Here is a 12,776-nt window from a genome sequence, read left to right as displayed (position 1 = left end):
ATTTCTTTTTTCAGTTGCGAAATGGCAGAAATAAATTGCTTTAGTACCCCGGTCTTACGGGCCGTGGTACTAATAGCAATGATGCCCTTACAGGGGGATCATTACCACTTCAGGGTAATTAGCTCGGGCCTCTAACTATGGGCTCCGGGACACTACTTGAAGCGGTAATGCCCCCCCCTCTGAGATTATTGCTTTATTCAAAACCTTCAGCCATCGCCTCATCGCTTTGCAGAGTAGAATACTCTTCAAAATCTGCTGCTGCTATTTAAATGTCTCCACAACTTGGCCCCTCACAGTCTCATGGCAAAACCTCATCAGTATGTGCCCCTGAGATTTACACTACCCAAGCCTTTAGGGGTCATTACGACCTTGGGGGTAACCATGCTGTAATTTGCGGCATGGTTACCCCCTTACCGGGTACCGGGTCCAGGTTCCATGAATGAGGAATTACTGGCCCGTCCAACCTTGGAGGTCCCGGTAATTCCTCATTCAAGGAACCCGGACCCGGTACATCCCCATTCCCATTCGAGCCCCCATAGGGCTCAATGGGAATGGGGATGGAGCTAACAACGGGCCCGTTAATAAGGGGCCCGTTGTTAGCTCCCTGGTCAGCTAGCGGGACCCGCTAAGGGCACCTGGTTTTACCAGGCGCCCTTTGCGTGTCCCGCGAGCAGACTCGTAATGGGGCGGTAAGGGGTTGACGGCTCCGGCCCCATTACCGGCACCGTTAACCCCTTACTGCCAATGTCGTAATGACCCCCTTTTGTCTCCTTAAGGTTCCTCATTTAAAATGTAAGCTAAGTGGGGACAGAATATTTTGCACACATGTGCCTACAATTTAAATTCTCTACAACGAATCCATGTTAGCATGGTTCAAGCTGTTTATTGATGATTTTTAAACGTGATTGTAATATCTTCTATATCATAGATTCTAATGTGACGTTTACGCTTCTATTTTATTGCTTTTATGATATTTTATTGCTGAATAAAGCCTGTTTTGATGATGATGATGATGAGTAGACATTTGAGATTCAAGAACGATTTAATCTGTACACCTTGATTTTAAAACAGCCGTGTAAGAATCAAATTTCAAATGGAAAATGTCAGAACTGAAAAGAAGTGACCTCAGCAACTAGTTAGTATCAAACATGGTATCAAATGCAGGCACTTGTTGGAGTAGCAAAGCCATCTCAGAGATTGATTTGAAAATAAGTTTCTGGTAAGAATGTCGACCTTGCACCAAGAAAGGCCCTGTAAAAAGATATAGATCTTTGAAGCAAAGCCTGCATCCCATTCGACCTCAAGGCAATGATCGAAAAGTTGGGGGGTATATTATGCCAGAGATTTAGTTTCAGGAAGATGTAGGCAACTAGAGTTTACACCGTCAGTATTCTTAGCAGTTTATCTTTCAATTCACTACAGTTGTAGTTGCCCGGATGGTTAGAGATGAAAGCATATGCAGTATCTCTGGGGAAATTATAATGAAGCTTGAACATAAAGTCCTTAATCAGTAACATCTCATGCACAGGATGGGATGCAGAATAACTCTTACACCAACTAATCCGACCGACTCAGGAAGTTGGCAAAGTCTAATTTTGACTGTTTTAATATCAATTGTCTAAAATAGAGAGTTACAACTGAAATCAACAGATGTTCACTCGAGCTCTCAATACATTTTACATAAAAACACATTTATATACAAAACAAGTGTCATACGTGATGTCATACTACGTGGCAAATAAGAAAAACCTACGGGGAATTGTGGTTGACTCAAGGGGAACATCTGAATATACTTTCTATAAGTGCTGGGATTGTGATAAGACATCTACTATCACGTGGACAACTTAAGGCTGCCTCTAGTGCAAGTCATCCTCAACACTTATTGGATACACGGTACACCATTGAGTTTGGTGAATTATTTTAATCAGTGCACTCTATCCACGTGTTTGTTTTTGTTCGTTATTTCAGTTTCGGACTGTTCCAAGCTAAGTGGAAGTCAGTGGCTGCCTGGCTACATAGAGAATGGTATTCACCGACCAGTCTATTGGTTTATTTAGTAGTAGGTTGAAGTTCTATGTTAGCCTCTGCGCTTTAATGTAAACAATTTTCTCAAATTTCTTACTGCAATACTTTACAATGGACACTTGTTAGTGAATAAAACTAGTCAGATTAATTAATTTGTTTCAGTGTATTTATTCACAGATGTATAACAGCATTGAGTCTATGTCATAGATTGTGCCTAGGGTGGTGCCAACATAACTAGGTGGCACGTGCGTGCGTTTTGTCCTTCCTTGGGCTTTTTCAAGGCACTATTACATTAGTTTTTTGTATATTTGTTACTCATAAAGATAGTGCAGTTTTGCATTTTCTTTTTTGTCATTTCAATGGTTTTTGTTCCAGTGTTCCGATAGTGTTGATGGGTTTTCTACGTTCATGATGCTTCCAAGGGGTTCTCTCATCCTTACTCTCAATTCACGCATGGTTCTTCCAACATAAACTTTGTTAAATACACAAATAATCACGTAGATCACAAAGGTAGTTTTACAGTTAATAAATTCATCAATTATTACGTTTCTTCCATTCACAGTTCTGTAACTCTGTATATTGTTCAGTGCATATCTATACATGCTACAGTTGGAACATTTAAAGAAACCTTTGAGTATTTTGCAAGTCAAGATATTAGTCTGATATTTTTGTTTTGCACCTTCCATAAAGCTTGGCCTAAGCTTGGAGCATAATGCGGGCGCTTTAGGGTAGATGATGTCTGGTTTGTCCGGTAGGTATTCCCCTAGGTCAGAGTCGAGTTTTAGAAGGTGCCACTCTTTTGGGAATATTTTACGGATTAATGTATTGTTCCCAGTATGTTGCGTAATCATCTTACTGTGTCTGTTTGTTTGGGTATACAGTTGTCCTTGGGCTTGAGGTAGTCATTTCTGGTCCCACTGTCCACTTTGCTTCTGGCATTCTGTATGCAGTTTTTGTTATAAGGTCTTGAGCCAGATCTGTCTTCAATGGTTTTACATTCTGACCTATATGTGTTCTCCTGTCTACAATTTCTTTTGGCCCTCGTAAATTCTCCAATGGGGATGTTACATATAGTTTTTGGAGATGGCAACTGTTTGCTTGTAATGTTGCTTTCACTTTTATCTTTTTGCGGTAGGTTCTTGTTTCTAGTTTGTTGCCCTAAACATATATTCATAGATCCAAAAATGTTACTTCTGTCCTGCTAGTTTCAATTGTAAATTCTAGTCCATAGTCATTTTTGTTAAGGTAGTCACAAAATGCTGATTTCTCTGATTCATGGCCATTCCATATTATGAAAATGTCGTCTATGTATTGTTGCCATCTAATCACTTTGTGCAAAGGGTTTGGGTACTTAGTGGCATGCTTCCTTTCAAATTCACCTACGGAGAGATTGGCCATAGATGGCGCAAAACAGGTGCCCATAGCTATGCCCTTTATTAACTGGTATAAGGTTTCATTAAATATACATTTTTATTTTCAAGTACATAGTTCAGTAGTTCCTTAACCATTTCCATAAACAGGTAGTGTGATGCAGATACATTTTCATACACAAAGTCAATTGTCTTAATAGCCAGGTTGTGTGCACCTACTTTTTTTTTTATCAGTTTCTATAGGGCCTATACATCTTCTTCAGCTTATCTTCTTAGTGCATCACGCTCACTTCTTGTGATGTCACCAGCTTCTCTTTCTTTCACGTTCATATTCCCTTGGGGACCTCTTCCAAGAGATTACCATCTCTTCGAGCATACATCTTGTATGGCTTTCTTAATGGATACCTTTTCTCGAACACTCGTCAGGGATTTGTCATAACCACTGGAGTCAGGGATAGTGCAGGTTCAGTCTTCCAACATACAGGCAATAATGTTATGTTATGTTATTTGGCATTTATATAGCGCTCCATCTATCATTGGTATGACCTCAAAGCGCTGGTGGGTTGAACGCCCTTGGGGACCACAGTCCAGGTCAGTAGAGAGAGAAGGTGTTGTAGGGTGCCTGGGTGCACCAGTTATATGTGCAGCGGATGTAATTGTCAGATGGTAGCTGCATCCTAGTGTTAGGTGGAGAAGGTGTTAGTGGAATGTGTGCAGTCTGTTGGGTGGACAACCAGACTGGGTTCTGGCTGCGTTAGGCCTGTAGGACGCTTATGTGAGCAGCTAGGCCAGAATTACATTGTATAGCCCTTTTTTATTAGAGTAATGAGGTGTTCATGGGGTAATGTTCGTATGTGAACAGATAGGCCCAATTGATCAGGCGTATAGCTGCATTCTAATTGTGTGATGGTGTAGAGTGGAGAGTAAGAATAATGATATGGGATGGGAGTGTTTGCGTGGGTTTATGAGCCAAAAAGGGAGGAGCAATTTCTAGGTTGGAGCTACTGTTACAATTTGTTCTTCTATTTAGGTGTGGCACTTGCCGACATTTTACCATCATGGTTAGATGTGATGAAGGCTAATGTTCACAACTTTAACTAAGTGCGGAATTGCTAACAATCACAATCCTGTCTGGGTCTGGCACAGGCTAATGTTCACAGTTCTATCTAAGTGCGGCATTGCTAACATTCAGAATCTTGATTGGGACTGGCGTAGGCTAATGATCACAATTCTAACCTAGTGGCATTGCTAGCATTCATAATCCTGTCTGGGTCTGGCGCAGGCTAATGTTCACAGTTCTATCTAAGTGCGGCATTGCTAGCATTCATAATCCTGTCTGGGACTCACGCAGGCTAATGATCACAATTATAACCTAGTGGCATTGCTAGCATTCATAATCCTGTCTGGGACTCACGCAGGCTAATGATCACAATTCTAACCTAGTGGCATTGCTAGCATTCATAATCCTGTCTGGGACTCACGCAGGCTAATGATCACAATTCTAACCTAGTGGCATTGCTAGCATTCATAATCCTGTCTGGGACTCACGCAGGCTAATGATCACAATTCTAACCTAGTGGCATTGCTAGCATTCATAATCCTGTCTGGGACTGGCGCAGGCTAATGATCACAATTATAACTAGGTGTGGCATTGCTAGCATTCATAATCCTGTCTGGGACTGGCACAGGCTAATGATCACAATTATAACTAGGTGTGGCATTGCTAGCATTCATAATCCTGTCTGGGACTCACGCAGGCTAATGATCACAATTATAACTAGGTGTGGCATTGCTAGCATTCATAATCCTGTCTGGGACTGGCACAGGCTAATGATCACAATTATAACTAGGTGTGGCATTGCTAGCATTCATAATCCTGTCTGGGACTGGCACAGGCTAATGATCACAATTATAACTAGGTGTGGCATTGCTAGCATTCATAATCCTGTCTGGGACTCACGCAGGCTAATGATCACAATTATAACTAGGTGTGGCATTGCTAGCATTCATAATCCTGTCTGGGACTGGCGCAGGCTAATGATCACAATTATAACTAGGTGTGGCATTGCTAACATTCACAATCCTATCTAGATGGGATGCAGGCTGAAGTTCACAACTCTCAGTTTAGCGATGCTAACTTTCACAATCCAGACTGGGGGCTTCATCACGAGTCTGGCGGTAACCATTAAATACAGCGGTAGTGCTATTACCGCCGCATTTAAGGGTCCGTCAGATCATGGCTTTGGCGGATTTTCCCCCAGCTCTGAGCTGGGGGGAAAACCGCAGCAAAATTGCTGATTTTCAGCGCAATTACCGCCGGCGGGAAATCCGCCGGCGGTAATAGCGCAAATGTTCCCATTGGGCCCAATGTGGAATGAGGAATTCCCGAATGGGCTCAATGGGGAATGGGCAATAACCCTTCCGCCAAACCCGTGATCTGGCATTGCTTACATTCACAATCTTGATTGGGTCTGGCGCGGGCTAATGTTCACAATTCTAACCTAGTGGCATTGCTAACATTCACAATCCTGTCTGGGTCTGGCACAGGCTAATGTTCAAAATTCTAACTAAATGCGGCATTGCTAATATTCACAATCCTATCAAGATGTGATGCAGGCTGATGTACACAATTCTAAGAGCAGCGTTACTAACATTCACAATCCTGATTGAGTCTGACGCAGGCTAATGATCACAATTCTAACCTAGTGGTATTGCTAACATTCATAATCCTTCATAATCCTGTCTGGGACTGGCGCAGGCTAATGTTCACAATTCTAACTAAGTGCAGTATTGCTAACATTCACAATCCGGATTGGGTCTGGCGCAGGCTAATGATCACAATTCTAACTAAGTGCGGCATTGCTAACATTCACAATCCAGATTTGGGTCTGGTGCAGGCTAATGATCACAATTCTAACCTAGTGGCATTGCTAACATTCACAATCAAGTTTGGGTCTGGCGCAGGCTAATGATCACAATTCTAATGAAGTGCAGTATTACTAACATTCACAATCCAGATTAGGTCTGGCACAGGCTAATGATCACAATTCTAAGTAAGTGCAGCATTGCTAACATTCACCATCCAATTTGCGCCTGGCGCAGGCTAATGATCACAATTCTAACTAAGTGCAGCATTGCTAACATTCACAATCCAGATTGGGTCTGGCACAAGCTAATGATCACAATTCTAACCTAGTGGCATTGCTAACATTCAAAATCCAGATTGGGTCTTGCGCAGGCTAATTATCACAATACTAACTAAGTGCGGCATTGCTAACATTCACAATCCAGATTGGGTCTGGCGCAGGCTAATGATCACAATTCTAACTAAGTGCGGCATTGCTAACATTCACAATCCAGATTGGGTCTGGAGCAGGCTAATTATCACAATTCTGACTAAGTGCGGCATTGCTAACATTCACAATCCAGATTGGGTCGGGCGCAGGCTAATGATCACAATTCTAACCTAGTGGCATTGCTAACATTTACAATCCAGATTGGGTCTGGCACAGGCTAATGTTCACAGTTCTAACTAAGTACGGGATTGCTAACATTCACAATCCAGATTGGGTCTGGCGCAGGCTAATGATCACAATTCTAACCTAGTGGCATTGCTAACATTCACAATCCAGGTTGGGTCTGGTGCAGGCTAATGATCACAAATCTAACTAAGTGCAGCATTGCTAACATTCACAATCCAGATTGGGTCTGGCGCAGGCTAATGATCACAATTCTTACCTAGTGGCATTGCTAACATTCACAATCCAGATTGGGTCTGGCGCTGGCTAATGATCACAATTCCAACTAAGTGCAGCATTGATAACATTCACAATCCAGATTGGGTCTGGCGCAGGCTAATGATCACAATTCTAACTAAGTGCGGCATTGCTGACATTCACAATCCAGAATGGGTCTGGCGCAGGCTAATGATCACAAATCTAAATGCGTCATTGCTAACATTCACAATCCAGATTGGGTCTGGCACAGGCTAATGATCACAATTCTAACTAAGTGCGGCATTTCTAACATTCACAATCCAGATTGGGTCTGGCGCACGCTAATGATCACAATTCTAAGTGCGGCATTGCTAAGATTCACAATCCAGATTGGGTCTGGCACAGGCTAATGATCACAATTCTAACTAAGTGCGGCACTGCTAACATTCACAATCCAGATTGGATCTGGCGCTGGCTAATGATCACAATTCTAACTAAGTGCGGCCTTACTAACAATCACAGTTCTTAGGTAAGATAATGTTGAGTGACAGGGTTTTCCGGAGTAGAGTAATTGTTCTACTCCCCACCCATGCCACACTTACTTTGGTGGTTGCTGCTGGTTGACGGCTGGTTGCTAAGGGGGTGGGACTTCCTGTAGAGGCATTTGGCTCCTTCTCTACACTCCCCCTATGGTTGGGTCATCAACCACACCTTCTTCAGCTTCCACATCCTGATAACTTCTCTTAAAGAAGTGCTTCTTTGGAGTCCAGATCTTCATTACTCTCTTCAGAGATCCTGCTGATTTTACATGTTCATCAACACTCGAGGCAATGTAACTGCACTGTCCATTCAGATTACAATAGACCCATCGTCCCACGTACTTCTTATGATTCTTTGGATACAGGAGCTTCATTCCTTCAGGTGATACAATGCTGGTCTTTATATATCATCTGATTTCTTCATCAGTCAACTCCTTCGGTACAAATCCTGATTCAACATCAATCATGATTCTCATTCCCACTGCTTTCTTGGCTGTCTTCTTACACTGTGTAATTATTATCCTGATCACACAGAATCCAATAATCACCATCACCAATATTGCTTAAAGATGATTGCCATCCACTGTGGGACCCATGAGAAGATAGATTCAAACCAACTATCGTCTGCAACATCCTCTGTCTCATCTTCCATCTTATTATGCAGGTTCGTCAGCAACGTTAGAGCCTCTGTCAAGGTCCCATTCCTGTCATCGCGAGAAGGTGTGAATGTGCAACATGATGGCCCCATTTTGGCACAAACTCCTTCTTCCATCGCTGTAATCATGTCATTGACATATCTGTTCTGCAGGGTCATCAATCGTATGGCCCTCAATTCTTCCTTGGTAGCATTGAATCCTTTTATGGTAGTGTTGATTGTCTGCAGAGGCTCCCAGCGAGTGATTTGCAACCACTTAGCATTTGCCATCGTCTGGATCCCAGGCATAAAGATAGTCTTGAAGATTGAAGCAGTTTTGCTGAACAACCTGTGCTCGTACGGGAGAGCCTCATATGCTTCTATTGATTTTGCTGAAAAGTAGTTCTCTCACTTGGTTTGATTGAGGAATTCGAGTGATCTTCTTCTCAAATGGGCATCTGCTTTTGGAAATTCTCCAATTTTCAGGTCACTCTGAGGAATCACTAATGCTGGAACATGGATAAGCACCAGGGTGCACGTTTCTCCCCAATCTTTGGGCAACTTCATGTAGGCTCTGGACCCACAGGCCCAATAATGATCCATCAGTACTGCTATTCCTCCCTTCATGCCTGGTACACCAAAAATTCAGCCACACTGGAAATTCTCTCCAACTTTCCTCATATCATTATTTCAGAAACATAAGGATGCATCCTTCAGGGGCAGTATCTGCAATGGACCCCCTTTGTCGTCAATCTTGCAATCTTCAGCCATTGATCCTTGCATTCTTTTTCTGCATTTATCACAACTTCTTCTCACTGTCCGGTTAATGCTGCTCTCCTATTTCCGTGGACAATTTCGAACGCTCTCTCCTTTCTTCTTTGTCTTGTATGATGTTATAGATCTCTTCTTTTTTCTTATTTTTCTCTGGACTATTGTCACTATTGTCAGCTGGGGGATTGTATATAGGGTTACTATACCCTGTCACTGCTTTAAAGGGTACGACCCTATTTCTTCCTTGCTAGCACTTTTTACTTCGGGCGAGGTAAGGGGAGCTGAAGGCTCAACACCTTCCTCCTTTTGCTGACTAAGCATCCACTCCTCAGGTGAAGGGTCTTCACTTTCTTCTTGGTACATTTTCCAGAGCTCTAAAATCTCTAATATTTTCTTCCACGTGTACGCAGCATGCAAGTTTGTGGTCATGTTTTGCAATACGGCTTGTGACAATCATCCCCCTTGTGGCCATGGCATGAACATTTTATCTGCCATGCCATTCACCTATTCCGCACTATACTGATTCTGCTTGGGCAGTGCTTTACTAATGTTTTTCATAAGTGCATCAGAGGAGTATCTCCCATAATGGCAAGTCTCAATTGACTGTCAATACTTACCCGACTTATGAAATAGACTTTATATTTCTGCTTAAATCACCACTTTTCATCGTCTTTAAAGCAACAAATAGGAGCACACACCATCAATTGCTGCTCTATTTTCTTAATTAGCAATCTCTACCTTTTCATTGGTACCAATCACTTCGCTATGCTCTATCACTGTTGCTCCTCAACTTTTTCAATTTCTTTACAACTTGTATCGCTCTTCGATATTTTTACTCAACAAACAACATACAGACTAGTCGACACTACACATTAATGAACACTGTGATCACCTTTTTCTCTCTCGCCTTTAGTTTATACCCTATACAGGGTTTGAGTCGTCACCTTACGTAATTCTAATTACGTGTTTTATGTTTCTGCTCCACCCCCGTTGGGATTTGAAATGTCTCCTTCTGAAACTCCCTTGAGTGAGGACTCCTAGGCGCTACCTTTTCTTCACACAATATTTCCCATTACTTAAATATTATCACAATCCCATCCCCTTCATTTGCCATTCCCCTTAGTCTACTCACCATTCCTTCATTAATCGACTCAAGGCCTTCGGTATCGACTCCTCCTTCAATCCAACCACTTTGCCTTCCATCCACAGAGCGTACGTGGAAGCTGGGCAGGGATTTCATCACAGGGGAGCCTGCCTACCATCCAGTGTGCGCATGAGCGAATTGAAAGGCTCAAGTATATTTGTATTTACTGTGCAAAACGATATTGGGATGCAAAATCAAAATATTAAGTATACACTAAACTGACAAACTGGCCTGCCGCCTGCTGCAAAGGCAATACCGGCTCTCCATTCTCACCAAGAAGAGAGCCCATATCCAAGCCCGCATCTCTGCGGCATCTAACAACTCGGCTGAACTCTTTAAAATGTGCAAGGAACTGTCCAATCCTGCCGCAGTCTCTACCTTTCCTGTCCCCTCCAGGCCCTCTGTCCCCTCCAGGCCCTCTGCACGGCACTGGCTTCTCACTTCATTTCAAAAACTCAGGACATCCTGTCCTCACTCTCCTCCTATCGCCTCCCTCTACTCCCTGCTCTTCCTCTGATCCTTCTGCAGCCACCCCCCTTCCCTCCTTCTCTGCCTTTCCACTTTTCTCTGCAGACGAGGTTTCGCGACAAGTCTGATCTATGAAAGTCTCGTCGAAACAGGTTAATCCCTGTTCCTCCAAAACTATCAACGACCACATCAACTCCCTGGCTCCTGCCCTGGCCAATTTCTGCAATCACTCGTTCACCACCACAGTCTTCCCATCCCCCCTGAAGCACTCCCTGTGCACCCTCTTCTTAGGAAACCCTCTGCTGACCCCTCTTGCCCAGCTAACTATCGCCCAATCTCCATCGCACCTTTCCTGGGCAAACTCCTGGTGAAACTGGCCATCTACCAGCTTAATCTCCACACTGAATCTGTCGGTTGTCTTCATGACCATCAGTCTGGCTTCAGGGCTGCTAGAAGCACGGAAACTGCTCTTCTGAACATCCGTGAAGACCTGCTCTCCAACCTTGACTCCAACACCCCGTGTGTCCTCATCTTGCTTGATCTCTCTTCTGCCTTTGACACGGTCAATCATGCCATCCTGCTCAACCGTCTCCGTGACAAACTGGGTATCACTGGACAGGCTCTGGCGTGGCTGACTTCATTCCTCTCCAACCGACCCTCCCAGGTCCAACTCAGGTCCTTCCTCTCTGAGATCTTTTTCTCTACCTGTGGTGTCCCCCAGGGGTCTAAGCTCTCTCCCTGGCTGTTCAATCAATACTTGGCACTCCTTGCCCATCGCATCGCTGCTCTCTGCCCCAACTTTCAGTGCTATGCGGATGAGACCCAGCCCATTTTCAGGCTACACTCGCCTCCTATTCTCCTTCCCTCATCTCTGACTGTCTGTTATCCAGGGGTGGTGTGCCGCCAATGACCTCTGCCTTAAAGCCAGTAAGACTGAGATCCTACTCATCGGCACACCCACTCCCTCCTTCCCTGCTGCTCTCTGGCCGGCCTCTCTTGGCCCTCTTCCTGCTCCCACCTGCAAGGCTAAAAACCTTGGGGTCATCTTCGACTCCACACTCTCCTTCTCTCCTCACATCTCAGATGTCTCTAAGAAATCCCACTACCAGCTGCACCTCCTCAGAGATATTCTTCTTTTCCTCACCTTCCCCCTGAAGCTCACCGTCTACAGAGCCCTGGTTCTCTCTAAACTGGACTATTGCAATAGTCTCTATCTTAATCTGCCTGCCTCAACTCTCCGCCCTCTGCAACTTATCCAAAACAGGACTGCGAGACATGTCCTTGGCCTCAAGCCCAGGGATCGTATCTCTCCAGGACTGAAATCTCTGCACTGGCTCCCAGTGGCTGCAAGGATTAAGTTCAAAACCCTCTGCATTGTCCACAAGGCCTTCTGGGGCCGCAATACCTCCAACTCTCTCTTTCCAAATACCTTCCTTCTCGGGCTCTTCGCTCATCTGCCTCCAACTCCCTCATGGTCAGTCGCTTCTCCAAGCAACGAGTGGGTGGTCGAGCTCTCTCTTCAGCAGGGGCCTCCCTCTGGAACAGCCTTCCTGCCTCCCTGAAACTTGAGGAGAACCATCTCCGGTTCCGGAAACACCTCAAAACCTTCCTCTTTGCTTCTGCTTTCTCTGCCTCTCTCGCCTGCTGAAATTCCTGGCTGAAACTGCACTGGTTACCTGGCAACCCTTTCTGATCTTGGGTCCAGGCCAGGCCCCGGTTTTGCACACCTGCCCTGCCCCTCTGGCAACCCATCGCACCTGGGGACTGTTTTTTGTATCCCTACAGTCCCCTACCAGCACTTATTCTGCTCTTACCCTGCACTTGTCACCATCTGGCTGCTTTTATTTATCTTATTTAGTCTTCTATCCCTTGCACTGCACTTTTCCCCTCTCCCTTCCCCCTGGCACTTGCCCTTTCCCCCTACCCATGCACTTGCGCAATCTGAATGGCACCTGGCCTAGTAGGATCGTTGTCTGTTTCCCCTCCCTTGCCTCTTCGCACCCTGAAACACTTCTGTATGGGAGCATTATAAATGTCATATCATATCATATCAGCAAGCAAAACAAATACTGCAGAAAACAAAGAGAAAGAACTGAATGATCACTTCAT

Source organism: Ambystoma mexicanum, chromosome 2p (assembly GCF_040938575.1).
Source record: "Ambystoma mexicanum isolate Mex_15411 chromosome 2p, UKY_AmexF1_1, whole genome shotgun sequence".
NCBI lineage: Eukaryota > Metazoa > Chordata > Amphibia > Caudata > Ambystomatidae > Ambystoma > Ambystoma mexicanum.
This window is presented reverse-complemented; position numbering follows the sequence as displayed.